The sequence below is a fragment of the Coregonus clupeaformis genome, unplaced genomic scaffold (genome assembly GCF_020615455.1).
Source record: "Coregonus clupeaformis isolate EN_2021a unplaced genomic scaffold, ASM2061545v1 scaf0396, whole genome shotgun sequence".
Taxonomy (NCBI): Eukaryota; Metazoa; Chordata; class Actinopteri; order Salmoniformes; family Salmonidae; genus Coregonus; species Coregonus clupeaformis.
In genome coordinates, this window is record NW_025533851.1 from 136,113 (window position 1) to 162,506 (window position 26,394).

At 42.4% G+C, this 26,394-nt stretch overlaps 1 pseudogene; it reads left to right on the forward strand.

Moving 5' to 3' along the window:
- The first annotated feature begins 473 nt into the window (after positions 1-473).
- LOC123484654 lies at positions 474-24,912 on the forward strand (annotated as a pseudogene).
- Positions 24,913-26,394: the final 1,482 nt, after the last annotated feature.

Here is a 26,394-nt window from a genome sequence, read left to right on the forward strand (position 1 = left end):
CACAATCTGCTGTGCGCCAACTCCGCAGTTATTTTATTATTAGACGGACTAGCATCAATCGCCATACAGCTGCTAGGCTACATTGTGCCGTTTTAGGGCAAGAATCTCGTATTTTCTAAGCATTCTCCCTACAATCCCGTTTCCCTTCATTCATGTTAAGTTATTTGGGATAAAAGCCCTTCTGTTTGGCACATTCCATTATGCAATTCATTCATTCAAAAGTAATGTCCAGGGTCACATTTACAACAGCCCATGTGAAGGTAGGCCACTCAGAGCATCAGATTGTTGATTTAAGCTAAATTCAAACTCTTATTGGCCACCATACTATTTGGACTCACACACTAGAAATGCCATAATTATGTAATCGCAGGGCGTCCATCCTGCAGTGATTAATTTCTCTCGTTATCTTGCTCTCTTCCTTGTGTCACTTTTCTTCCACTAAACTACTTCTCCCTCTCTCCGGTCGGTCGACTATGGCTGTCCCTCCTCCCCGGGTTACAACCACATCCACCTCCACCCATGTTGCCCACCGCCTGATGATACCACGCTCCGGAGGTCCACCATGACAACATCCGTCATGGCCTCCACTGCCATATAGCCATTCTAACACCATCAACTCAGTCCAAACCATCTCCAGATCTGGATTCTCAACCAGCCTCCACAGATTACGACCTGGCATCTGACACAGCCTGCAGCTACAGCGACCCCTGATGGCCTACCAGCTTCCAGCAGTACCCCCCCCCCGCACCGGCAGGCCACACTCTCTCCCTCTCCCCACTCTCTCTTTTACCTGAACACAGTTACTCTTCCCATCTCTCCCCCTCCCCTCCTCCTCTCTTTCATACCAGAACAAAGATTACGACCTGGCATCCGACAGGCCTGCTCCTTGTGATGCACAGATCCCTCTGCTGGCCCAGCGATGCACGTTCCTGCTGCCTCTTCCGGCACTGCTCACCCTGCTGGCCCAGGGGTCGCAGCCATCTCCTCCTCGTGCCCGCAGGCCACAATCTCAACCCTCCCCATCCCCAGTGCAATGCGCAACACCCCTCATCTCTCGGGTATGGTTGCTGCCACCACCACGGCTTCAGCCTACTCTCCCTCTCTCCATGCTCTGGCTAATCCCTGCTCTGGATTCTCTCTCTGCCACTAAACACGCTATATCCAACCTCCCCCCTCCTCCCTTCTCCACCAGGCACCCTCCACCTCCACCCTGGAGTCCTGAACCCACCACCGCTGCCGCACTATCCACAACTGACTTCCTCACTATGAGAGGCCATGTCAAACACATCAACACCTTCACTAGCTCACCTGCACTCCACCTGCAGATCATCCAGGACCCAGCCGTAACAGCCTTCGACCCAGTCTTCACCAGTCTTCAACCCAGCCTGGTCGGCGTTCTACACCAGCCTCCGACCCGGCCCGACCAGTCTTCTTCCCAGCCTTCGACCCAGCCTCATCAGCCGTCGACCCAGCCGTCACCATTTCTTGACCCAGCCTCGTCAACCTTCGTCACCACAGCCTCCAACTCAGCCTCCAACGCAACCCCGCAGCCTACGACTAGCCTTGGACAAGATTCCGACCTGGTCCCTGCTCCAGCAGGCCACAGCGCAAAGTCAACACTGCAACTTCCTATGATCCACGTCCCGACCATCTCCCGTCTGTACTCTACCGGCAGATCATGCAGAGCAACCTCCACATCCCAGAGGTTCCCCGATCTTCGGCTTTCATCCGGATTCCTACTGGGATTCCCTGCATGAAAGTCACTATTCCTTCCTGACCCCATGATTCTGCCACTACCAGATGCCACCGCAGTCTGACCATTTCATATGATTACACTCCTCAGCATTCAACCTCCCAACGTCCTCCTCACTCGTCACCGAAGCCCATTCACCCGGTTCACATCTGATGAGCGACAACGTGTCCCTCTATTCCCCCACACGGCTCACCACCATCCCTCAGCCTTCAGCCAGCCTGTCTCAGCCTCCAAAGCCTTCTTCGTGATGGCCTTGTGCCGACCCCTCCAACATCTGTGGCCGTTGCTTGCATTCGCAGTCCCGATTTTTTTTGGGGGGGGATCTTCAGCAACATCATCTACAATACCTCCCGGGTCCCTACCTTTCTCAACCACATGTGCACCGGTCTACTGTACCAGTCTGCCTCTATCCCTCTAAGCCATCAACCTTATGCCTTGGTCCACTTCACAAGTAACCTAGATGTTCTACATACCGAACTTCCACGTTATTGATAAAAAGTCTCCATGCCACCTTCCGCCACTCAACTCCTCAACCAAGCACAACAACTATTCAAGTCACCTTCAGGAAAACCCTATACCCTTCAAGGAAACCATCTAGCCTATATGGTCTATGTGTTCAAACTCCATCCAACCAGCCGGAGATATCTGGAAATGTGCATTAGTGAGACATGGTTAAGAAAGACTGTTCTGAACACTGATAACCTTTCTGGATATAACCTTTTTCGGCAAGGCAGATCTTCCAATGGTGGTGGAGTGGCAATCTTTACCAAGGAACACCTTCAGTGCTCGGTTGTCTCCACCATGTCTGACAATTAGTTTTCAGCGTTAAGCTTTCAAATAGTTGCTGGGTGTTATTGTCCACCATCAGCGCCGGCCTGTAACCTACCTGCCCTAAGCTCTCTCCTGGCCCCTAACACTAAGTATGAATTTGTCCTGATAGGTGACCTAAACTGCGACATGATTAAACCACCGGACCAAGTCTTAAAACAATGGGACTCCCTACATCTCTCTCAGATCATTACCAACCCCAAACACCCAGAAAAGGCTCCTCTCCTTGATGATATCCTCACAAATAATCCTGATAGGTATCAGTCTGGTGTTTTCTGTAATGACCTTAGTGATCACTGTTTTACGGCTGCTCAGTTAAATGACCGGTCCTGATTTATCATAGACGCTTGCTGAAAAACTTGAATGAGCAAGCCTTCCTTCATGACCTGGCCTCTGTAAATTGGTATAGAATCAGCTTGATCCCCTCTGTCGAAGATGCTTGGCCCTTTTTTTTGTGGTTTTGTTAACAAGCACACCCCATAAAAAGAAAACTAGAGTTAAAAATAGGTTTAACCCCTGGTTCGACCATGATCTGACAGAGTTACTCCACTTCAAGAACACCATTTGGCGAAAGGCTCGGCACACAAATACTCAGGCTGACTGGCTGCTGTTCAGTCAAATGAGAAACAAGTGCACTCAGGCTATCCGGAAGGCCAAAGTTAGTTACTTGAAGGAGCCGGTCTCTCTCTGTGGGTCTAACCCCAAGAAATTCTGGGAAATGGTGAAATAAAATGGAGAATAAACCCTCCTCCTCACAGCTGCCCATGTCCCTTAATGTTGATGATGTGGTTGTTACTGACAAGGAAGGTATGGCTATGGCTGAGCTCTTTAATCACCCCTTCATTAAGTCAGGATTACTATTTGACTCAGCCATGTACAACTGCTCCTCCCTCTTTTTCCTCTGCCCTGCTACACAGCTTCTCCTTGCAGGCCGTCACTGAGTCCGAGGTGCTAAAGGAGCTCCTTAAAGTTGACCATAAAAAAACATCTGGGTCAGATGGTTTAGATCCTATTTTCTTTAAGGTTGCAGCCCCTATCATAGCCAAGCCTGTCTCTCCTCTCTGGGGAGGTTCCCAGTACTTAGAAGGCAGCCACGGTGCGTCCTGTATTTAAAGGGGGAGATCAAGCTGATCCTAACAGTTATAGGCCAATTTATCTTGCCTAAACGTGTTGGAAACACTTGTCAATAATCAACTGACTGGCTTTCGTGATGTCTATAGTATTTTCTCTGGTATGCAATCTGGTTTCCGCTCAGTTTATGGATGTGTCACTGATTACTACCTCTGAGGGTTTAGAGCTTGAGGTAGTCACCTCATACAAGTACTTGGGAGTATGGTTAGACAGTACACTGTCCTTCTCTCAGCACATATCAAAGCTGCAGGCTAAGGTTTAAATCTAGACTTGGTTTCCAATATTGTAATCGCTTCTTTCACCCCAGCTGCCAAACTAACCCTGATTCAGATGACCTTCCTACCCATGCTAGAGATATCATTTATAGATCGGTAGGTAAGGGTGCTCTCAAGTCGCTAGATATTCTTTACCACCATTCGGCCATCAGATTTGCCACCAATGCTCCTTATAGGACACATCACTGCACTCTATACTCCTCTGTAAACTGGCCATCTCTGTATACCCACTGGTTAATGCTTATTTATAAAAGCCTCTCAGCCTCACTCCCCCTATCTGAGATACCTACTGCAGCCCTCATCCTCCACATACAACACCCGTTCTGCCAGTCACATTCTGTTAAAGGTCCGAAAAGCACATACAGTACATCCCTGGGTCACTCCTCTTTTCAGTTTGCTGCAGCTAGCGACTGGAACGAGCTGCAAAAACACTCAAACTGGACAGTTTTATTTTTTATTTTATTTTATTTCACCTTTATTTAACCAGGTAAGCCAGTTGAGAACAAGTTCTCATTTACAACTGCGACCTGGCCAAGATAAAGCAAAGCAGTGCGATAAAAACGACAACACAGAGTTACATATGGGGTAAAAAAAACAAAGTCAAAAAATACAACAGAAAATATATATACAGTGTGTCCAAATGTAGCAAGTTATGGAGGTAAGGCAATAAATAGGCTATAGTGCAAAATAATTACAATTAGTATCAACACTGGAATGCTAGATGTGCAAGAGATTATGTGCAAATAGAGATACTGGGGTGCAAAAGAGCAAAATAAATAACAATATAGGGATGAGGTAGTTGGGTGGGCTAATTTAATTTGGGCTGTGTACAGGTGCAGTGATCGGTAAGGTGCTCTGACAACTGATGCTTAAAGTTAGTGAGGGAGATGAGAGTCTACAGCTTCAGAGATTTTTTTGGGGGGGGGCATGGGCAAGTTGCAGCGGAGGGTGCAGAGTTGAAAAAGTTAGCCTTTGCTTTCCTGACTGCTTGTGTATATTGGTTCCTAACTTCCCTGAAAAGTTGCATATCGCGGGGGCTATTTGATGCTAATGCAGTACGCCACAGGATGTTTTTGTGCTGGTCAAGGGCAGTCAAGTCTGAGGAGAACCAGGGGCTATATCTGTTCTTAGTTCTGTATTTTTTGAATGGGGCATGTTTATTTAAGATTGAGAGGTGTCTTGTTTTGTACGCTTTGTACAAAATAATAAAATGCAGGACGACAGGATATTTATAAACGTACCTCTTTATTAACTAGCTATAACGTGCATGTCCATGTGTCTCTGGCCATGATCATCTTAGAATGACCTCACCACCTGGGTGGTCTTAACCAATCATTGCACAGTATGATGCATCCAATTACAATTCAGTATGGTGACACATATGAATATTACAAGAGGAAATTACTTTTAAAGAACAACCAGGCATCCTCTACTGACGGAATGAGATCTATATCCATCCAGGATACCTGGGCCAGGTCAATTAGGAAGGCCTGCTCGCTAAAGTGTTTTAGGGAGCGTTTGACAGTGATGAGGGGTGGTCCGACAACCTCGCCCCTACACCAAGAGCACTCGCTCTACAGCGTCCTACCGACAACCTCATTCAGCTACATTCTGGGATTTGAAAAACAACAAAACAAACAGGCTCAACTTAGTCTACGTTTAGAGAACATTGTGTTTGCTGGGATAACATTTCACCTCTCTCTCTGTAGGTGATTGAGCTTGATGTGTCCTGTCCCTCCTCTCTGGGCCAGCTGGAGTTTGTGGTGCTGGAATCAGAGCCGTACCTCCCGTTCTGCTTCCTCAACAATGACTGGTTCTGCTCTAAAGTTGTGGTGACCACACCAGAGGGAGACACGGCCAACTTCCCCTGTTACCACTGGATCTCAGGCAACGAGTGGCTGGTGTTCAGAGAGGCCACTGGTCAGTATGTTGGTGTATAGATCATTGTCTAGGTTTAGTTCTGAGTATACCTGCTGTGCCTATTATACGTCAGCTAGCTGAATGTCATTTGTAGTTTATTTTTAAATGTGTCTCAAAAGGGGCCATATTTATGGAATAATGGTGGATACACTTTGTATGGCTTAAGATGTTGACCAATCCCCACAAAACGTGAAAATAATCACACTTTCTGGTATTTTGTTTATAAGGTAAACTGATATTCAATGAGACCTGGCCAGAGGCCATAGAGGAGAGAAAGAAGGAGTTGCAGAGTCGCCGTGATGTGTACCGGTGAGAGGCTGGTTCTGAGATCTGGAAACTCAATTCCAAAGATGCAGAAACACTTTTAAAAAACATCAAAATGCTTTTGAATCAGCACTTTTAGAGCGCAATGAACTAAAGTGGTACAAACCCTAAAGTAACAAAGTGCACCTACTGTTTTTTTAAATGCACTTTTGGGACCAAAGTTATTATAGTAAACTAAAACTGAAACAAAAACAAATCATGGAAAAACGATTTCCTAAACTGAAATAAAATCATTAAGAAATAAGTTTGAAACACTATACTGAAACTATTATCTTTGACTCTAAAACAAACAAAAACAAAAATCATCATGTTCAGTTGTAGTTTGTTTTTCTACTAAACTTTGGGCAAAAATCGAAATGGGTTTTAAAAGTTCTGAATCTGACGGGTAAATGCTGCAAGGAAAATGGCGATGTTTCAAATAGGCCTAGCTTGTGCATCACTATTACTAGCTATTAGTAGCTAACAAATGTGCAATGACTTAATTTGTTTTCCCCCCTCTCTGTCAGGTAAAGGTACTTTATTCTTCTTACATGTACTAATACGTTTTTTTCTTTTTTAAAGCATTGGATTGCTGTTAACATGGGCAAGTCACATTGAGATTGACTTTATAATTTAAATCTAACCTATCCTATGACCTGACCCATCACCTTCTTTATAACTGTCCCCCAGTGGCAAGAAGTGGCATCCCAAAAAAATACTCAAACTATAGTTCTACAACACATACAGTGCATTCAAAAAGTATTCAGACCCCTTGACTTTTTCAAAATATTGTTACGTAAAAAAAAAAAAGGTCCTTATCAATCTACACACACCCCATAATGACAAAGCGAAAACGTTTTTTTTTGACATTTTAGCAAATGTATTAAAAATAAAAAAACATACCTTATTTACATAAGTATTCAGACCGTTTGCTATGAGACTCAACTGAGCTCAGGTGCATCCTGTTTCCATTGATCATCCTTGAGAGGTTTTAAGGCATTTTAAAAACATTACAATACATTCATAACAGATTTCACAACATATTAGGTGTGTGCCCTCAGGCCTCTACTCTACTACCACATATCTATAACACAAAATCCATGTGTACATGTGTATAGTGCGTATGTTATTGTGTGTTTCTATGCATGTGTTTATGTTTGTGTTGCTTCACAGTCCCCGCTGTTCCATAAGGTGTATTTTTATCTGTTTTTTAAATCTAATTTTACTGCTGGCATGAGTTACTTGATGTGGAATAGAGTTCCATGTAGTCATGGCTCTATGTAGTACTGTGCGCCTCCCATAGTCTGTTCTTGACTTCGGGACTGTGAAGAGACCTCTGGTGGCATGTCTTGTGGGGTATGTATGGGTGTCCAAGCTGTGTGCCAGTAGTTAAAACAGACAGCTCGGTGCATTCAACATGTCAATACCCCTCACAAATACAAGTAGTGATGAAGTCAATCTCTCCTCCATTTTGAGCCAGGAGAGATTGACATGCATATTATTAATGTTAGCTCTCTGTGTACATCCAAGGGCCAGCCGTTCTGAGCCAATTGCAATTTTCTTAAGTCCCTCTTTGTGGCACTAGACCACACGACTAAACAGTAGTCCAGGTGCGACAAAACTAGGGCCTTTAGGACCTGCCTTGTTGATAATGCTGTTAAGAATGCAGAGCAGTGCTTTATTAAAGAGACTTCTCCCCATCCTAGCTACTGTTGTATCAATATGTTTTGACCATGACAGTTTACAATCCAGGGTTACTCCAAGCAATTTAGTCTCCTCAACTTGCTCAATTTCCACATTATGCATTACAAGATTTACTTGAGGTTTAGGGTTTAGTAAATTATTTGTCCCAAATACAATGCTTTTAGCTTTTGAAATATTTAGGACTAACTTATTCCCTGCCACCCATTCTGAAACTAACTGCAGCTCTTTGTTAAGTGTTGCTGTCATTTCGGTCGCTGTGGTAGCTGATGTGTATAGTGTTAAGTCATCCACATACATAGACTCACTGGCTTTACTCAAAGCCAGTGGCATGTCGTTAGTAAAGATTTTAAAAAGGTAAGGGGCCTAGACAGCTGCCCTGGGGAATTCGTGATTCTACCTGGATTTTGTTGGAGCGGCTTCCATTAAAGAACACCCTCTGTGTTCTGTTAGACAGGTAACTCTTTATCTACAATATAGCAGGGGGTGTAAAGCCATAACGCATACGTTTTTCCAGTAACAGACTATGATCGATAATGTCAAAAGCCACACTGAAGTCTAACAAAACAGCCCCCACAATATTTTTATCATGATTTCAGCCAATCATCAGTCATTTGTGTAAGCGCTGTGCTTGTTGTATACCTTCCCTATAAGCGTGCTGAAATCTGTTGTCAATTTGTTTACTGTGAAATAGCATTTTATCGGGTAAAACACCATAAAAAAAAAAAAAAATTACTAACGATTGGTAACAGGCTGATTGGTTGGCAATTTGAGCCAGTGAAGGTCCCCAAGAACACAGTGGCCTCCATCATTCTTAAATGGAAGAAGTTTGGAACCACCAAGACTCTTCCTAGACCTGGCCACCCGGCCAAACTGAGCAATCAAGAACCCGATAGTCAGTCTGAAAGAGCTCCAGAGTGCCTCTGTGGAGATGGGAGAACCTTCCAGAAGGACAACCATCTCTGCAGCACTCCACTAAATCAGGCCTTTATGGTAAAGTGGCTAGACGGAAGCCACTCTTCAGTAAAAGGCACATGACAGCCCACTTGGAGTTTGCCAAAAGGCACCTAAAGACTCTCAGACCATGAGAAACAAGATTCTCTGGTCTGATGAAATCAAGATTGAACTCTTTGGCCTGAATGCCAAGCGTCACATCTGGAGGAAACCTGGCACCATCCCTACTGTGAAGCATGGTGGTGGCAGCATCATGCTGTGGGGATGTTTTTCAGCAGCAGGGACTGGGAGACTAGTTAAGATAGAGGGAAAGATGAATGGAGCAAAGTACAGAGAGATCCTTGATGAAAACCTGACCCAAAGGTTCATCTTCCAACAGGCCAACAACCCTAAGCACACAGCCAAGACAACGCAGGAGTGGCTTCGGGACAAGTCTCTGAATGTCTTTGGGTGGCCCAGCCAGAGCCAGGACTTGAACCCGATCGAACATCTCTGCAGAGACATGAAAATAGCTGTGCAGCGACGCTCCCCACCAACCTGACCGAGCTTGAGAGGATCTACAGAGAAAAATGGGAGAAACTCCACAAATACAGGTGTGCCAAGCTTGTATGTAATACTTTTGTAAATGTCATATTTCCATTTTTTTTAAATGATAAATTAGCAAAAAATTCTAAAACCTGTTTTTGCTTTGTCATTGTGGAATAGATTGATGAGGAAAAACAACAATTTAATCCATTTTAGAATAAGTCTAACGTAACAAGATGTGGAAAAAGTCAAGGGGTCTGAATACTTTCCGAATGCACTGTAAATATTTCCTAGCCTCCCACCATAGGCTACTTTCTGTCCCTAACACAAAAACTTAAACCGAAACAAAATAATATAAAAACGAAATATAAATGTTTTATCAAACAAAAACAGAAAAAAACGAGAAAATCAAGTCTGAAAACGAATTGAAACTAAATAGATTCTTATTTTTATAAATATAAAAACAACTATAATAACCTTGTTTGGGACTGAACCCTATGTACGTTCAGTTTTAGCCAATCAATATCGAAGATGAAAATAATAAATAGTGTGACATTTTCAGGTAACAATTATGTAAATGTCCTCGCCAAAGTACCTGCCACCTTATCCTCCAACGGAGACTTCTTTATAAGTGCCTACTTGTCCTTGTATGTACTGATTTTTGTGTATAGATGATGTAATGTATTATAGATGACGCCTCTACCATATTTGACTATGATTGTTTTTAGTGTCTCAATTTGATTGGTCCACAATGTTTTTTTTTTTTTGTTTTTTTTAAATCGGTAGTGTATCATTGTGGAATGACAAATACATTTTTCTAAACTCTAAACTCCAAAGAAACAAATAACTCTTAAACCCAGATACATTTATGTGAAGTAACCTAAGCTACCATTTTGTATGGTTGTGTAATTTACCATGTCTATCCCCTTCAGGTGGAGTATATATGCCGAGGGTCTACCCGAAATAATGAAAGTTGACAGCGCTTCTGATCTCCCTGCTGAGGTCCGCTTCTCTTTCACCAAGGACTTTGAGTTCACGTTCACAGCAGTCGAAGCGTAAGTTAGAGCACTAATTCTCAAAAATGTTTTGCTTACTGCAACCCAATCACATTTTGCTCTTCCCAGAGTACCCTTGAAGTGTGCATTTTACCTGTAGGCTCTTGCGAGTCTTGGCCCTTTTGTATAGGCTAAGTATCCCCAGGGGAACATGGACCCCAGGTTGAGAACCATAAGAGGCAGTACCAGGAAATTAATTAGATCTTTAATAATCTCTATTGGCATATCCCCAACATACCTTTAAAAATACTTCCTTTACAGTGAGATGAGATGTGATGTGATTGTCCTACACCTGTTCAGGTAATTGTGATATCATGAGATGTGGGGAATGTGGCCGTCAGGGTTGTGGTGGAATATAGGAATTATGCCAGTAGTAACACCCTCAGGCAAGGTTTTCCTAAATGAATGTGTTTTTAGCCACTCAAATCATGCCTGAAATCGTAACTAATAACAAGCCAATTAACCATTTAGCAGACATTATAACCAAATAGCTGAACTTTTCACCAAATCAAATGTCGATTGACACATAAGATTAAGGATACAGTGGGGGGGAAAAGTATTTAGTCAGCCACCAATTGTGCAAGTTCTCCCACTTAAAAAGATGAGAGGCCTGTAATTTTCATCATAGGTACACGTCAACTATGACAGACAAATTGAGGGAAAAAAAATCCAGAAAATCACATTGTAGGATTTTTAATGAATTTATTTGCAAATTTTGGTGGAAAATAAGTATTTGGTCACCTACAAACAAGCAAGATTTCTGGCTCTCACAGACCTGTAACTTCTTCTTTAAGAGGCTCCTCTGTCCTCCACTCGTTACCTGTATTAATGGCACCTGTTTTAACTTGTTATCAGTATAAAAGACACCTGTCCACAACCTCAAACAGTCACACTCCAAACTCCACTATGGCCAAGACCAAAGAGCTGTCAAAGGACACCAGAAACAAAATTGTAGACCTGCACTAGGCTGGGAAGACTGAATCTGCAATAGGTAAGCAGCTTGGTTTGAAGAAATCAACTGTGGGAGCAATTATTAGGAAATGGAAGACATACAAGACCACTGATAATCTCCCCTCGATCTGGGGCTCCACGCAAGATCTCACCCCGTGGGGTCAAAATGATCACAAGAACGGTGAGCAAAAATCCCAGAACCACACGGGGGACCTAGTGAATGACCTGCAAAGAGCTGGGACCAAAGTAACAAAGCCTACCATCAGTAACACACTACGCCGCCAGGGACTCAAATCCTGCAGTGCCAGACGTGTCCCCCTGCTTAAGCCAGTACATGTCCAGGCCCGTCTGAAGTTTGCTAGAGTGCATTTGGATGATCCAGAAGAGGATTGGGAGAATGTCATATGGTCAGATGAAACCAAAATATAACTTTTTGGTAAAAACTCAACTCGCCGTGTTTGGAGGACAAAGAATGCTGAGTTGCATCCAAAGAACACCATATCTACTGTGAAGCATGGGGGTGGAAACATCATGCTTTGGGGCTGTTTTTTCTGCAAAGGGACCAGGACGACTGATCCGTGTAAAGGAAAGAATGAATGGGGCCATGTATCGTGAGATTTTGAGTGAAAACCTCCTTTCATCAGCAAGGGCATTGAAGATGAAACGTGGCTGGGTCTTTCAGCATGACAATGATCCCAAACACACCGCCCGGGCAACGAAGGAGTGGCTTCGTAAGAAGCATTTCAAGGTCCTAGAGTGGCCTAGCCAGTCTCCAGATCTCAACCCCATAGAAAATCTTTGGAGGGAGTTGAAAGTCTGTGTTGCCCAGCGACAGCCCCAAAACATCACTGCTCTAGAGGAGATCTGCATGGAGGAATGGGCCAAAATACCAGCAACAGTGTGTGAAAACCTTGTGAAGACTTACAGAAAACGTTTGACCTGTGTCATTGCCAACATAGGGTATATAACAAAGTATTGAGAAACTTTTGTTATTGACCAAATACTTATTTTCCACCATAATTTGCAAATAAATTCATAAAAAATCCTACAATGTGATTTTCTGGATTTTTTTTCTCATTTTGTCTGTCATAGTTGACGTGTACCTATGATGAAAATTACAGGCCTCTCATCTTTTTAAGTGGGAGAACTTGCACAATTGGTGGCTGACTAAATACTTTTTTTCCCCACTGAATGTGGCCTGTGCATGAATCAATCACCCAAAGGGGAGGATGTAGATGATGAAGAGTACTGGACCCAGCACAAAGCCCTGGGGGACACCCTGGCGTTGTTAGCACCATTCTCTAACCAACTGCACCATCTTTCTCATGTTGAAGTAAAGTTCCTCCTCTATCCCGGCAGATTGGTGTCACTGAAACTAGTAAGCCATTCCAGCAACAAGAAACAATGGAAGAGCCTAGATGAACTCAGTCGCGTCTTCAATAGACACAAGACTGACGTCTATGGTAAGGTCTGGTCAGTTGGTCTCCATCTTAAACAAGACAGCATTAAAATAGCTCACTGGAATCATTAGCATCTCATTATTATTTTGCACAGTTTCATTTTACACATGATAATTTTGTATTTTTCTACAATATGTCGAAAAGAACTGGAAGGAGGATGAGTTTTTCGGGTACCAGCTTCTGAATGGCCTCAACCCCCATGATGATCCATCGCTGCTCCAAGCTTCCAGAGAACTTCCCCCGTCACAGAAGACATGGTGAAAACTTCCCTCTTCGGAAAAGCCTTGAGGAGGAAATTCAGGTTTGTCAAAATGGAGTAATGTATGTCATTCATCGTTCTGTTATTGCTCTAGTGGTTTCTTCCTCAGGAAATGTTGTGTAGTACAGTACATTGTGTCAGTACACTTCCTTTGGCATGGTGTTGATGTTGGATCCCTAACTCATTAATGTCCTAACCTAAACAGAAAGGCAACATCTTCCTGGTTGATTACAAGCGCCTACATGGAGTGACAGCAAATGTGATCCACGGGAAACAGCAGTTCTTGGCTGCCCCGCTCTGCTTGCTCTATATAACCCCAGAAGAGAAGCTCATACCCATCGCAATCCAGGTACATCTCACATAAGAATGACATCTTTACATCCGAAACCCAAATTAAATCATCTTAACAGAATGTTTGCCACTGGAGGTGCTCTTGAACCAAAAGGGGTCCCATAAAATGGACAGAAATATTGCCCAGAAGTTACCTAATTGACCAGAAAGCAAAAAGCATGAGCAAAAGCAAAAGCAAAAGCATATACTGTTAACCTAAAACAAAGGATTTTGGGGTTTCATGATTAATGTTATATCCTATGTCCTTAAGAACCATACAGGTAACACTCGTTTTAAGCAAACAACTATTAAAACTTCCGTATGTCTTTAAATTGTGGCAATATAACCATTCTCAATTAATGAAGCAAGCCATGATTGTTCCATTTCCTTTCACAGCTGAAGCAGGAGCCTGGAGCTAACAACCCTATCTTCCTTCCTACTGACTCTGAGTATGACTGGCTACTGGCCAAGATTTTTGTGAGGAACGCCGACTTCGCTGAACACGAGCTGAACTTTCACCTGCTGAGGACTCACCTGCTGGCTGAGGTGTTTGCTGTGTCGACACTGCGCAACCTACCAATGGTGCATCCCATCTACAAGGTACATACCTGCTGCTGTGCGTGCAGACACTGAGTTTGTTTTCAACTGTTATAATGCTGCTATTATGTGAGTTCTCATTTTCCTATTAACTCAATAATTTTAACATGATTAAGAGAAACCTGAAGTATTTGGAAATAAATGTATTGTATGTCTTTTTTTGTAATTGAATGAAGCAGTAGCTTGTTTGTAGTACAGTACATAGCATTTTTAGGTGTGAATTTCATGTACGATCGTTCCATCTTTCTCCATAGCTCCTGATCTCTCACTTCCGCTACACTCTACAGATCAACACTCTGGCTAGACAGGCCCTCATATCAGAGAATGGGGTGATCACAAAGGTAGTGGCTATTCCATTCTTATGGTGTTATGTTCTATAATATGCTAATATGTATGCAATATCACAATGCTAGTGGAAACTGTAATTCAAAAGCATATGAAGGCTCTGTGTTAAAAAAAGAAGCACCCTGCTTTCCGCATGCTGATACAATCAATTTCCACTAGCATTGCTACATTCTCCAAAAATGATTATTCTAGACGTTCCTAAATGACCAGCTAACTTATTTAAAAACTGTTCGGATGAAACAACACTAGGTAAATCTAAAATAAGTCCTTCTAAACACTATACGATTATACAATCTTAACTTTTGTTACGTTCCCCAGCAAGAAAACCAAAAATGTTGCTCAACCAGAAGGGGGAACTAACAGGGTCACTGACCAACAACCAAAACAGGTGGGGCTTTAGGAGGGGTTCTGAAAGAAACTCATGGGGGTGTCCACTGAAAGTTGACTAGCAACAACAACTGGAACCTAAAAGACACCCACCATGAGCACCCACAAAATGTACCCAAGAAGAGGCAAACACAAAAAAAAACATCAAATTTACAGACAGGACACAAATAGGGAGCACCAACAAAAGGTGTTGACCCTCCACATCTCTCAAGACAACTGGAGCACAGGGCCAGCCGCTCTTAAATAGCACCTGGGCCAGCACCGGTGAAACACCTTCCCACTAACAAGATGGCAACCAGCACAGGTGTAACACGTACTGTCTAACGAGGTGACACCAATCGGTGCGCCCTACATGCTAACGAGCTATACTGTATGTGCTATAGTCCAACCTCAAAACATAAAATGGAAAAACCAAAGCCTGTAACACATTTGACACTGAGCTGGTTATCGTTATGAGACGTACACCTAGCGACACATACCGCGGTAGGGTAAATCAATCATTAGGCTGAACTGTCAGGCACTGTTGTGATACATCTCTGCGAACCTCTCAGCGGTAAAACTTGAATTAATAAACGGGTGGGTTGTTTAGCAACAAAACCGATGCGTGCGCAACTTGAGGGCAAAATAACTGTCAACGCCAAAGGATTATTGACAACTTGAACTATATTTAGTCTACAAATGTTTATTGAAAATATAAATACATTTGCACATAAAGCACTTGTCTCTCAAATATATTGTTACAGTTGTTGGTCAGCCCAGTTAGAGAATTGTAGCCATATTAGCATAGATGTGACATTGCTAGTTATCTGACCGTTCAGAATTGTAACAACACAGCCATCTGCCCCATCGATGTGTGTGTGCATCATTTTTGTTATGTCAGGCAACCCGTCTTTTTCGCTTAAACCACAGAGCTGCCCTGGCGTCTGCCATTCACAAGTTCTGTCATCGATAATCCTGTTTGATATTTAAAAACAATGATCATCGTTAGAACGCACTGCATGGCTTATTATATGACACAAGGGGAGAAGTGATAGGTTTTTCCTCGCTGGTTACATAAACCATGTTTCCATCCAACCATTTTATGCAGATGAATTACCCGACAGGCTTGATGGAAACAGCATATTTTTGGGGAAAAAACTCAATACTGTCAAAAACTAAATACTTTAGACAAGGATGGATATAATTTTATCGGTGAAATAGATTATGCCACGATAAAAAAGGTGAACTATCCCTTTAACCCATCTTGAAGAATGCAAGTATTGGAGGTCCAGGGATGATGGAGTTCCTGAAGAAAGCGGTGGCCTCATTGACCTACAGCTCCCTCTGTATGCCGGAGGACATCACAGCACGCGGTCTGGAGTCAATCCCCAACTTCTTCTACAGGGAAGATGGACTCAAGATGTGGGACATTGTTCACAGGTAGTTTGTGTACAGGTCTATAGAGTTTTGTGGTAATAAAAAAAAGCCCAGATCTGTCAAAGAAATATCGTAAACTTCATTATAATTTGATTTGTGCGTTATAAAAGGTGGCTAGTTCATGCAACTACATTTTTGCATTGCTGGGTTTACTAAACTCTAGTTAACTCTAGTCTACTCCTTCCCCCAAAGTAAATCAGCTGCCAGATTATAATGAGGTTTACTGTGTTTTTTTGCACAATGTTGCCCATAATATCAGTGCTGGGTCGTTCCATGAAATGAGTGCCTTTTGTGTCCCTTTGATATTTTAAAAGCCTGTTATACTAAAGCTATATTAAATAGACCTCGTGGAAAATTCAATACATTTTTTAATATGAATAAAGTCTTGCTAAAGTGCAGAAATTCAGCATTTTGACATGTCCCTCTGTGCATTCTCTGTGACTTCTAGGAAGATGTTAACCCACTTAACCTCAAAATGTCTCCAAGTTTTCACAATTTTAAAGCTTTAGTTATTTTGTTGCTTTGACAATGTAATTTCTGAAGATTATTATATATTTCACATGATTAGTGATTCATTTTAAGGTAAAAATAAAACCTGTTCCTCATTTTAAGGTCAATCGTGTTAGGTGAACTGAACTCTCTTTTTAAAATGGTGAAACTATTCCTTTTTTTTTTATATTTTTTTCATAAAGAAACATTGAACATCTAGTCAAATCGTAGTGTAAAAGCAGGTGTGCGGACCGAGCATAACACATCAACCCAGTTACCCATAGATAGGCTAGAAATGTTTTCACAATGAAGCTTACATTCAATTGCCCCTCCATGTTGCACACAACAAGCTTCCATTCCCCCTGTCACCTCGAGATTTATGGCTGATTTAAGATAAAATCGTCAACACTTACAGTCAACTCTGTTACTTTGTTAGTCACTTAATAGCCACTTACTATAGTATTTTTTTATTTAATAACCTCTTGATGATTAAAAAAAATGACGTTTAACGTGCTCTTTATGACAGAATGTAAAAATGTGGTTAAATACATTTTTAAAAATCACCAAGTTACACTACTCATAAGGCACCTAACTGGTGGAACGGCCCTGCTGTGTTTTGTCATAGTGTTTGGCTAATACCTGATGTTGTCCTGTGGTTTTGTATAGATTTGTTCAGAGAGTGATTGGTCACTACTACACCTGTGACGCAGACGTCCAGAAGGACTGTGAACTGCAGAACTGGATCAAGGATATCTTCTTCCATGGGTTCCTGGCCGAAACCAGCACAGGTTACACTTTTCTCATTTAAAAAGACACACTACCACTTTCTCAACTCTTAATCATAATACCACATCAGTGCAATACAAAAGTACAGATCTGATTTGTTGATTTAATATTTCTGATAATAAACGTAATATCCGGAAAATCCCAAGTGATTCCATACAGTATCTAGGTTTGCAACCAATTGGCATCAGATTTTCATGTGAATATTCTAAAATCCCCACTTATTTTTTTCTTCTCACATTTTCCCACCAGTGATGTTTCCACCAAATGGACTTGTTGCGGATTTTAAAAAGAATCAGTGCATGATGACAAAATTAACTTTTTCGCTTAAGTTTTCATAAAAAATAAAAATCTAAAGTTCAATGTGTTTCCATCACATTTTTAACTATCGATAGTTTTCACAAAAACTGTTGGTTTAAATACCAAATGTGCCTACTCTGGTCTTGACACGTAAGCTCTAGCCAACAGCTGGCAGATACAGTGCGGGTAGTCGCAGTTGTAAATGAGAACTTGTTCTCAACTGGCTTACCTGGTTAAATAAAGGTGAAATTAAAACAATTTAAAAAATAATGAGAATATTATGGATAAGAGCGAGAATATTTGTATTTGTCAAACGGCAGTCAAGCGTCTATCATCATGTCACCAGAATAAACCCCTCAATATTTATCCTGTTTCCGTTACAGCTGTCTTTATTATTGTTTTATACGGTATGACTTACATAAAAACTGTGGATGGAAACATGGTTACAGAAACTAATGTAGTTTGATGGTTCTTTCAATGGTGGATGGATGACTCTCTTTGTGGATACAAACGGGATGGAGACTGATTACTCTTTTGTAGATGTAATCTTCAACTGAACACTGTTACAAGCATGCATGAACTGCCATTCTTCCTGTTCTCTTCCAACAATTAGCAAACATCTGACCAATCAGAATAGCACAAAGTAGTTGTGAGGTAGATAAACATTACCATTCCAATTCCAAACAACTGATTCACCACATTTTAGAACTAACAACAGTGGCTTTGAAAATAATACAATAATCTTACATTTCTTCCCGCCTCCCCCTAGAGAAACGTCCCCGTTTCTACACTCAATAAGAAAAAAATACTGCTGGAGGTCCAAAGATCTGTAGTCTTCTCACTTCAGTACATAGACTACCCTGTCACTTAAGAGACTAACTCGTTGGCGACCTGGGCGCTCAGAGGAACTTTGCTCCAGTACTGCTGGTTGGGGTGTAGACATCTGGTCTACTGAGGGGTCAGGTCGGTCAATGTCTAATGGCCTGGGCCGGGCAGAGGGGTCCTGACAAGGGGCACAGAGGGATCCAGGGACAGCTCAGGTAAGTAGCGCTCCCATGTCTCACAGGGTCTTGAGGACCTGAAGGGTAAGGCACCTGGGCTGTCAGGGTCAGAGGTCAAGGAGGTGCAGGTAAGTGTTCCACAGGCTCATTCGTTCCATGTCGGGGTACAGTTGAGGTGTACGGTCTTAAACGGTTTTAGTGGATCACTTGGGTCTTGTTAGATTGGTCCAGCAGGTACCTGATCCTGTAGGTTACACCAGGGTCCTCTTCTGTAGATCCAAGGCACTCCATTACCGCAAAGGGTCCTTTCCAGTGTTGTGAAAGCTTCTGATGTGATGTTGTAGGGTCTTTAAGGCACACAATGTCTCCTGGGTTGTAGGGAATGTGCATGACATTCTTGTCATAGTTGCGTTTTTGTTGAAAGTGAGCATGTTCTTTGTTCTGTGTGGCAGATCCAAGGGCAGACTGGACCTTGTCGATGAGTTGAGCTGCATAATCTGCTGGCGATCCCGCTGTAGAGACGGACCGCTGCGGTCCAGCGGGGAACAGTAGTTTGGATGGCATCTTCGCTTCTTAACCATGTGTCAGACAGAAGACGCTGAAACCCATTGTAGAGTGAGTGCTGGTGTTGTAGGCCAGGGCAAGTTGGTTTAAGCACTTGTCACCAGGCTGTTGAGGCAGTGTCTTGGCCAGCTGATCGATGAGTGTCCGATTTGAAATTGTTCCACCATCCCATCACATTGTGGATGATAGGGGCTGGTTCTGGTCTTCTTAACTCCCAGCAACTGGCAAAGGTCTCGGACGATGTCGGACTCAAACTGATGTCCTTGGTCAGTGTTCAAGGTCTCTGGTATGCCATGTTTGCTGACAAAGTTCTTGAAGAGACACTTGTCCACAATTGTAGAGTGCTGGTCTTTCATGGCGTAGAGGTTGATGTACTTTGAAAAGTAATCCTGCACCACAAGCACATAAAGTGCCTTCAGAAAGAAAGTATTCGTACCCCTTGGCTTATTCCACGTTGTTGCGTTACAGCTGGAATTCAAAATGGATTAAATATAATTATTTTCTCACCCATCTACACACAATACCAATAATGACAAAGTGAAAACATGTTTTCAATTTTTTTTGCAATTTTATTGAAAATGAAATACAGAATACATTAAAGTCAAAACTGTAACTCAGCCACTTAGGAACATTCAGAGACTGTATATTCTTCAAACAACTTATTTTATTATAAGAATTGCAATTCTGGAGCGGTCAACAATCACACAACAGGTGCATAGTTAAGAGCCCAATGAAAAAGAGTTGGGTCTCAGCTTTTATTAGAAGAGTACAACCTCCCTTTGGGTTGTGACAACCAGACAGAACTATAGCCATGAGGAAGCACTGGTTGGTGACCCTAATGTACAGTCAAAGGACTATGGAACTGAGAAACTGTGGTTGGCCTGTGGTGAGGTCTTGTCTCGACACTGTTTCTAAAAAGGAACCGAAACCATTTGTCTTGCTCGTCTCTCACAGCTTAGTTCAGTCTACTGCTGAATAACAGGATATGGAATAACAGCATTTGGCTGTAAGTCCAGAACCATGAGTCCGTCACGTAGACAAATGGGAAGTGTTCTAGCAGAGGGAACAAGTCTCATTAGTACATTGTGACTTTAAGTTAAATGAATAGATACACTAGATAAACATTATAAAAGCAATTTTTGCCACCATATTGCTTAATGGGGAGAACCGGTTTAAAGTTTCTGTCGGCTGAATGAGCGACACCAGTTGAGCATGCCGACAGCATTTCTTTCCAGAAGCCTTGAGAAGATTGTCTGGCTGCGTGATATTATGTTTTTATGGTGTAATGATGTCATGTCATAGTATCGTGGGGAACATGTTAGAGTTACTAGATAAGTGGTTAGGAGACAGAAAGTCTACATTCCATTATGTCAAAGGAGATTACTGATGTTTAGGGTAATAACAACAGAGAAAGGGAGTGCTATGATGGCTGCCAGATGTATGTGAAAGGGAGTATAACCAAGAGTATAAAGGAGGTTAGATTTGTATGTGTGGGCAGTTCAACTGACGAAGGGCAAAGCCATGTCCGTTTGTTAGATGAACCCACGAGCTCGTGATCCAATAACTACTTGGTATAAAATCTCCACAGAATGTCTAAGTAAATTCTTGCATCTTGAACTTCTCAATACCAGAAACTCATCATAACACTGCGGGTACTGTGCGGGGGGATTTATATTACTATCTGTACTTACTGGTGGCACAGATGCTATTTCATTATTTCCTACACTTAAATTGCCCTTGCCTAACGATTGCATCTGAAGCTGGGCTTGCAACAGGACTATCCTCACCATAAGGCGATAGTGCTCCTGTATATTATGAGTACAGCGACTGCAATTAGATGGCATAGTGTTAATGTTACTACTTACCTTTTTCGGCTGGTGGAGGTCCTGTAGAACCATGTCCAGATAAAGCGTCCGGGGTGAAAAAGTTGAGCAGGGGGGGGGGACTGTAGCAACAGTAGCAACAAGCAGCACAAAGACAAGTCATCTATATTCACAGGGAGTGCAGCGATATCCAGTAGGGCATGGTGTTGCTGCAGGAAATCCCAGCCCAGTATCACTGGATGGTGGGCCCCTCTGACAACTTGAAACTCATGCTTGAGACATTCTTTCCCTAGGGGAAATGCCTATTGACAAAGTCCAGGGAACGTCCAAACATTGTCCATTGACAGAGCGAGCGAACGCAAAGGATGTCTTCTTGGGGCACTTTTTCAGCGCTGGATGTGAAGTTCTGAAATCCTCAGATGGCAAGAATGTTAGCTGAAACGCGCTCTGCGGAAGCCATCTTGTCACTTTCGATTTTGAATTGTGGGGTGTCAACAGGGAGCTCTAGTGCACTGGCTGAAGTTTGCTCCTTAACGACAACTAGTGATCGTTTCCCTGCTGTGTGGAACCAGACACGTTAGGCTGCCTATGTCTGTCAGGGGACTGGAAGTATACACTGCGCCTGTAGTGAGGGCTTACCTATCCTTCTCTCCTTGGAGGTGGACTCAGGCTGTTGTGTCATCTGTCCCTTGCATCAGACTGGTGCCTGTAGTCTGGGTAGTGAACTCTTGGTGGGTAGTCTAGAGAGTAGTAGCGACAGCTTCCACCATCAGAGTCCCAATCACGCTGGCCTTGGCAGTACTCTGGAGAGGCAGGAAGGTACTGACGGTGACACTCTAGGCCACGGCCACGTCGTAGGCTCATGATGGATGTTGAGTTTGATGGTCTGGTGAGAAGCCAAGTGCTCTACTGGCAGCATCATTGGATGGGGTGCAGGTCCTGTCGGCCCAGAAGGCTAAACGCTGTGTGAGGTTCTGGTTTTCCTCCTGTAGCTGGCGTACCTCATTCTTCAGGCCATTCACAGTGAGAGTCAGCTGTTTCACAGCATGAATGAGCTTCTCATCCGTGTCATTAGAAGGAACCATTGCAACCTAGTCTGGGGTCTGTGCCACTGGCGGGTATGTAGCATGTAGTTGGAGAGCTGCACATGCTCTTTCAAAGCAACTTGCGACTAGCAGTGCATCACCGATGTTCCGCTCCATTTTCATGAATCTTCGCCTGCAAGGCAGGGTCCAATCCAGCCGCGAATTGGTGAAACTTCTCCCCCTCCTGTGCCTTATGGTCATAGTCTGGGAAGGCCTCTAGAACCAACGAGTGATGTCATCACTGTACACATTCAAGCTCTCACCAGGCTTCCCAGGGCGAGCATTCGCATTTGTCTGAAAGAATGGAAGACAGTGCTTGGGGCCAAAGACTTCCTTGAGTTTGGTCTTGACAACAGAGTAGGTCTTCTGAACCATTGGCGAAAGGCTATCCCAGTAGAAGAATGCTGAATCAGCTAGGTGTGTGGGCAATACTGAGGCTAACACATGTCCAACTCCATATCTGGCAGATTGTACATAGCCTGCACAGCCACTTCAAAGCGACGAGACCAGCAGGCAAACGACATTACATTTTGAATGCTTAGCAGGACAGGAAAATTGTGAAATTCACGCACGTATCAAGAGAACATGTGGTCATCCCTACTGCCTATGGTCTGGCGGACCAACTAAACACAAATGCATCTTTTGTAAATAATGTCTGAGTGTTGGAGTGTGCCCCTAGCCATCTGTACATTTTTAAAAACAAGAAAATGGTGCCATCTGCTTTACTTAGTATATTTTAGCAATTCCATTTACTTTTGATACTTAAGTATATTTAAAACCAAATACTTTTAGACTTTTTTACTGGGTGACTTTCACTTTTACTTGAGTAACTTTCTATTAAGGCATCTATACTTTTACTTAAGTATGACAATTGGGTACTTTTTCCACCACTGATTGTCCAAATGTCCAGCTTGATTAGAATTGTCCAAAAGTCCAGCTTATTTAGCATTAGCCAGAGGTTCAGGGCCATTGTTGTTCAGAGATTCTGTTTCAGACACGTTGTTCCAAGAAAGTAGCAACAGGTTGGCAAAAAGGCTTAAACATTTTTGCAAAAGTGACAAAAACTGCAGTAATCCTCTAAATATCTCAGAAAAAAGATAGTAGCTAGCTCTTACCAGCTGTCCAGATTAGTCCTTTATCCTAGTGCTAGCTGGTGACGGTATCCACAATGTCCATGGAAAAATAACCAGCAAAAACACAAAACTGTCAAGACAATAGCACCGCTGCTGACACTAATGTAGTTTCAGGGTTCTTCCAATGGTGGATGGATGAGTCTGTGGATACAAACTGGATGGAGACGATTACTCTTTTGTAGATTTAATCATCAACTGAACATGGTTACAGCCACACATCAACTGCTGCACTTCCTGTTTACTTCCAACAATTAACAAACATCTGACCAATCAGAATAGAGCAAAGTAGTTGCTAGGTAGATAATCAATTAACATTCCACAAAAAATGGCTTATTCGGCCGTATGCTTTCAATAAAACAAAGCATTTGTCCACAATTCACAGATTTCTGATTGACTCATTCACTGACAACGAAGCAAAGTGAGCAGTGTACAATGATACATAATGCATCATGTGACCTGTTTTTGCAGCTGTCTGTGTTCGGCACTACAGGGAGAGAGAGGGGGAGATTGCAAACTCCTACAAACTAGTTTCAATGTATCGAATCACTTGGGAATTTCTGGATTTTAGGTCAACTTCCCTTTCATGGTTAACATTCCCAAACTATATCCCGGATAATTTGCAAAATGTCAATACAGTGTCTGAATGAAATGGTTTATTGTACCTTCTCCATGCAGGAATCCCTCAGTCTTTCAGTTCAGTGACAGAGCTGGTCAAGTTTAACACCATGGTGATTTTCACAGTGTCTGTCCAACATGCTGCAGTCAACAATGGGCAGGTAATGAAACCTATTGTGTGATTTTAGTTTGATGTGTTTCTGATCTATTATATTGGAAAAGCAAAGTGGTTTGATCTATTTTGCCATTGTCATTCCAGTTTGATTTTGGCGGCTGGATGCCCAACTTCCCCATCTCCCTGCAACAGCCTCCTCCCACCACTAAGGGGCAGTGTACTGAGAGCACCATGCTGAAGACCTTCCCTGACATCAACACCACCGTCAATGGCATGGCAGTGGTGTACCTTCTGAGCAAGCAGTCCACTGACTATGTGAGTATATGAGAGAAACTGTATTAAAAACAGTATATTCTATGATGTTAAAACATTTAATGACAATCCCAATCAAATCGTTTCCTTAGTATTCATAATTAAAATATCATCAGTGGTTCATGAAACAACAGTTTCTATGTTATTTCAAATTTCATCAACTCTCTCTTGCCTCCTTAGGTCGCTCTTGGAAATGGCTATCAGGATCACTTCAGCGAAAAAGACTCCTCTGGAACTGATTCATGAAACTCAAGATATGCTGAAGAGATACAACTTTGAAATCCAAGGCAGGAATGTCTCTTTGCCCCTGTCATACACCTACCTGAATCCCAACAATGTGGAGAACAGTGTGGCCCTGTAAATTGAGTCAGGGGTTCGTATTTATTAGGCACCAAATGGAAGAAAACACACAGATACAGGGAGAGACTACCTGGACTTGTCCAATAAGAACCAGTTGTTTTCATTTTCTGTTGAAGCATGTTTTACAACCTTTTGCTACGGTGTGCCCTAATAAATGCAACCTAGGTAGTTTACTTTGTGGTGAACTAGAAGTGAAACAGTTTAGAAATAATATTTTACTTAACCCTTCTGTTATGTTAGAAAATACTATATACGATTGATGTTCTGGGTCATTTTTTCGTTGTTGTTATTATTATTATTATTATTATTTATAAAAAAAAAAAAATGTGTTAACCTTTTTTATTTAGGCTGTGGCTAAGGATCTGACTTTTCCCGGACCATTTCTTCTAAAAACAATGTAGTTCTCCTTCCCTTCACATTTCTCACTGTCAATCGAGAATGATAATTCTTCAAGTTTTACCGGTGAAACATCCATGCAGTATCTGCATACCAACCATTTAATCTCAATCATTTCGATCTTCTTGAGTTATACGGTGTTGTTTCGAACTAGCCTACATTGAGTGAATGTTAGAGCAGATGGTGTTAACAAACTGTAGCATAGCCTACCTGTGTATTTTGCCTAGTGGCCCTGTTAAGTTTTGGCCACATGAGAGAAAAATGCGGTGGTGTTTTTGTCTTACGGTAATGTAATATTATGCTATTATAGTCGGTTCATTATGTGATCTTGCAGTCATTGATTCAGCTTTGATCCATCTTTATTAAACAGCACTATTCACCAGAGTTGCCTGTTCTCTAAGAGTAGAGCAAGGAGAGAATAAACACATGAGCAGAACGTGATCTGCACATGAGCAGAAGTTTGGGGATCTTTAGTCCGGAGAAAAAATGGTCAGGGAAAAGTCAGATCCTCAGCAACTCCGTTTTATTTAACCTTTACTCCACTTCAGATCAGTGTTGCTCAGCCTCTGTGCAGGAAGCAGCTTGTTTCTAGGACACACCATTCAAGAGTTATAAAGGTCAAGGTCAAAGTGAGGGTCAAATTTACCCAGAACATCGTACATGTCAAATTTTTTTGTACTGGGTTGTATTTTTACAAGTTCATTACCCCTACCTAGACAAGTAGATGAAGGGTCAAAGTGCAAAAAATATATTTGTGATTTCAAACTAAATATTCAGGTCAACTTAAGTTTTAACTTCTGACTTCTGTATCATCATCAGATACTTTGGTTTGGTGTGTCTAGTATGGCACAATCAGTAGAGTGAACCTTGAAATAGCCATCACCTCCTAAATACCACCCCAAAGAACTCCAATCCCCATAAGGCATTGCTAACTAGGGTCATGGCTCTCCAATTAGGATCAGAGACGGAAGAGGATGCGAGACACACCACTTGCTGTTTTTTTTCTGGTTCAATTAACTAAGTAGACCAGACTCAGCTGTTATTGCATTGGTGTCTATGGGAGACACACCCAGTTAAGTAGACCGGAACTGACTATATAAAAAAAGGAAACAGCCTGAGTGAACTATCTTCATTTACAGTGCATTCAGGAAAGTATTCAGACACCTTTACTTTTTCCACATTTTATTACGTTACAGCCTTATTCTACAATTAATTTAATTGTTCCCCC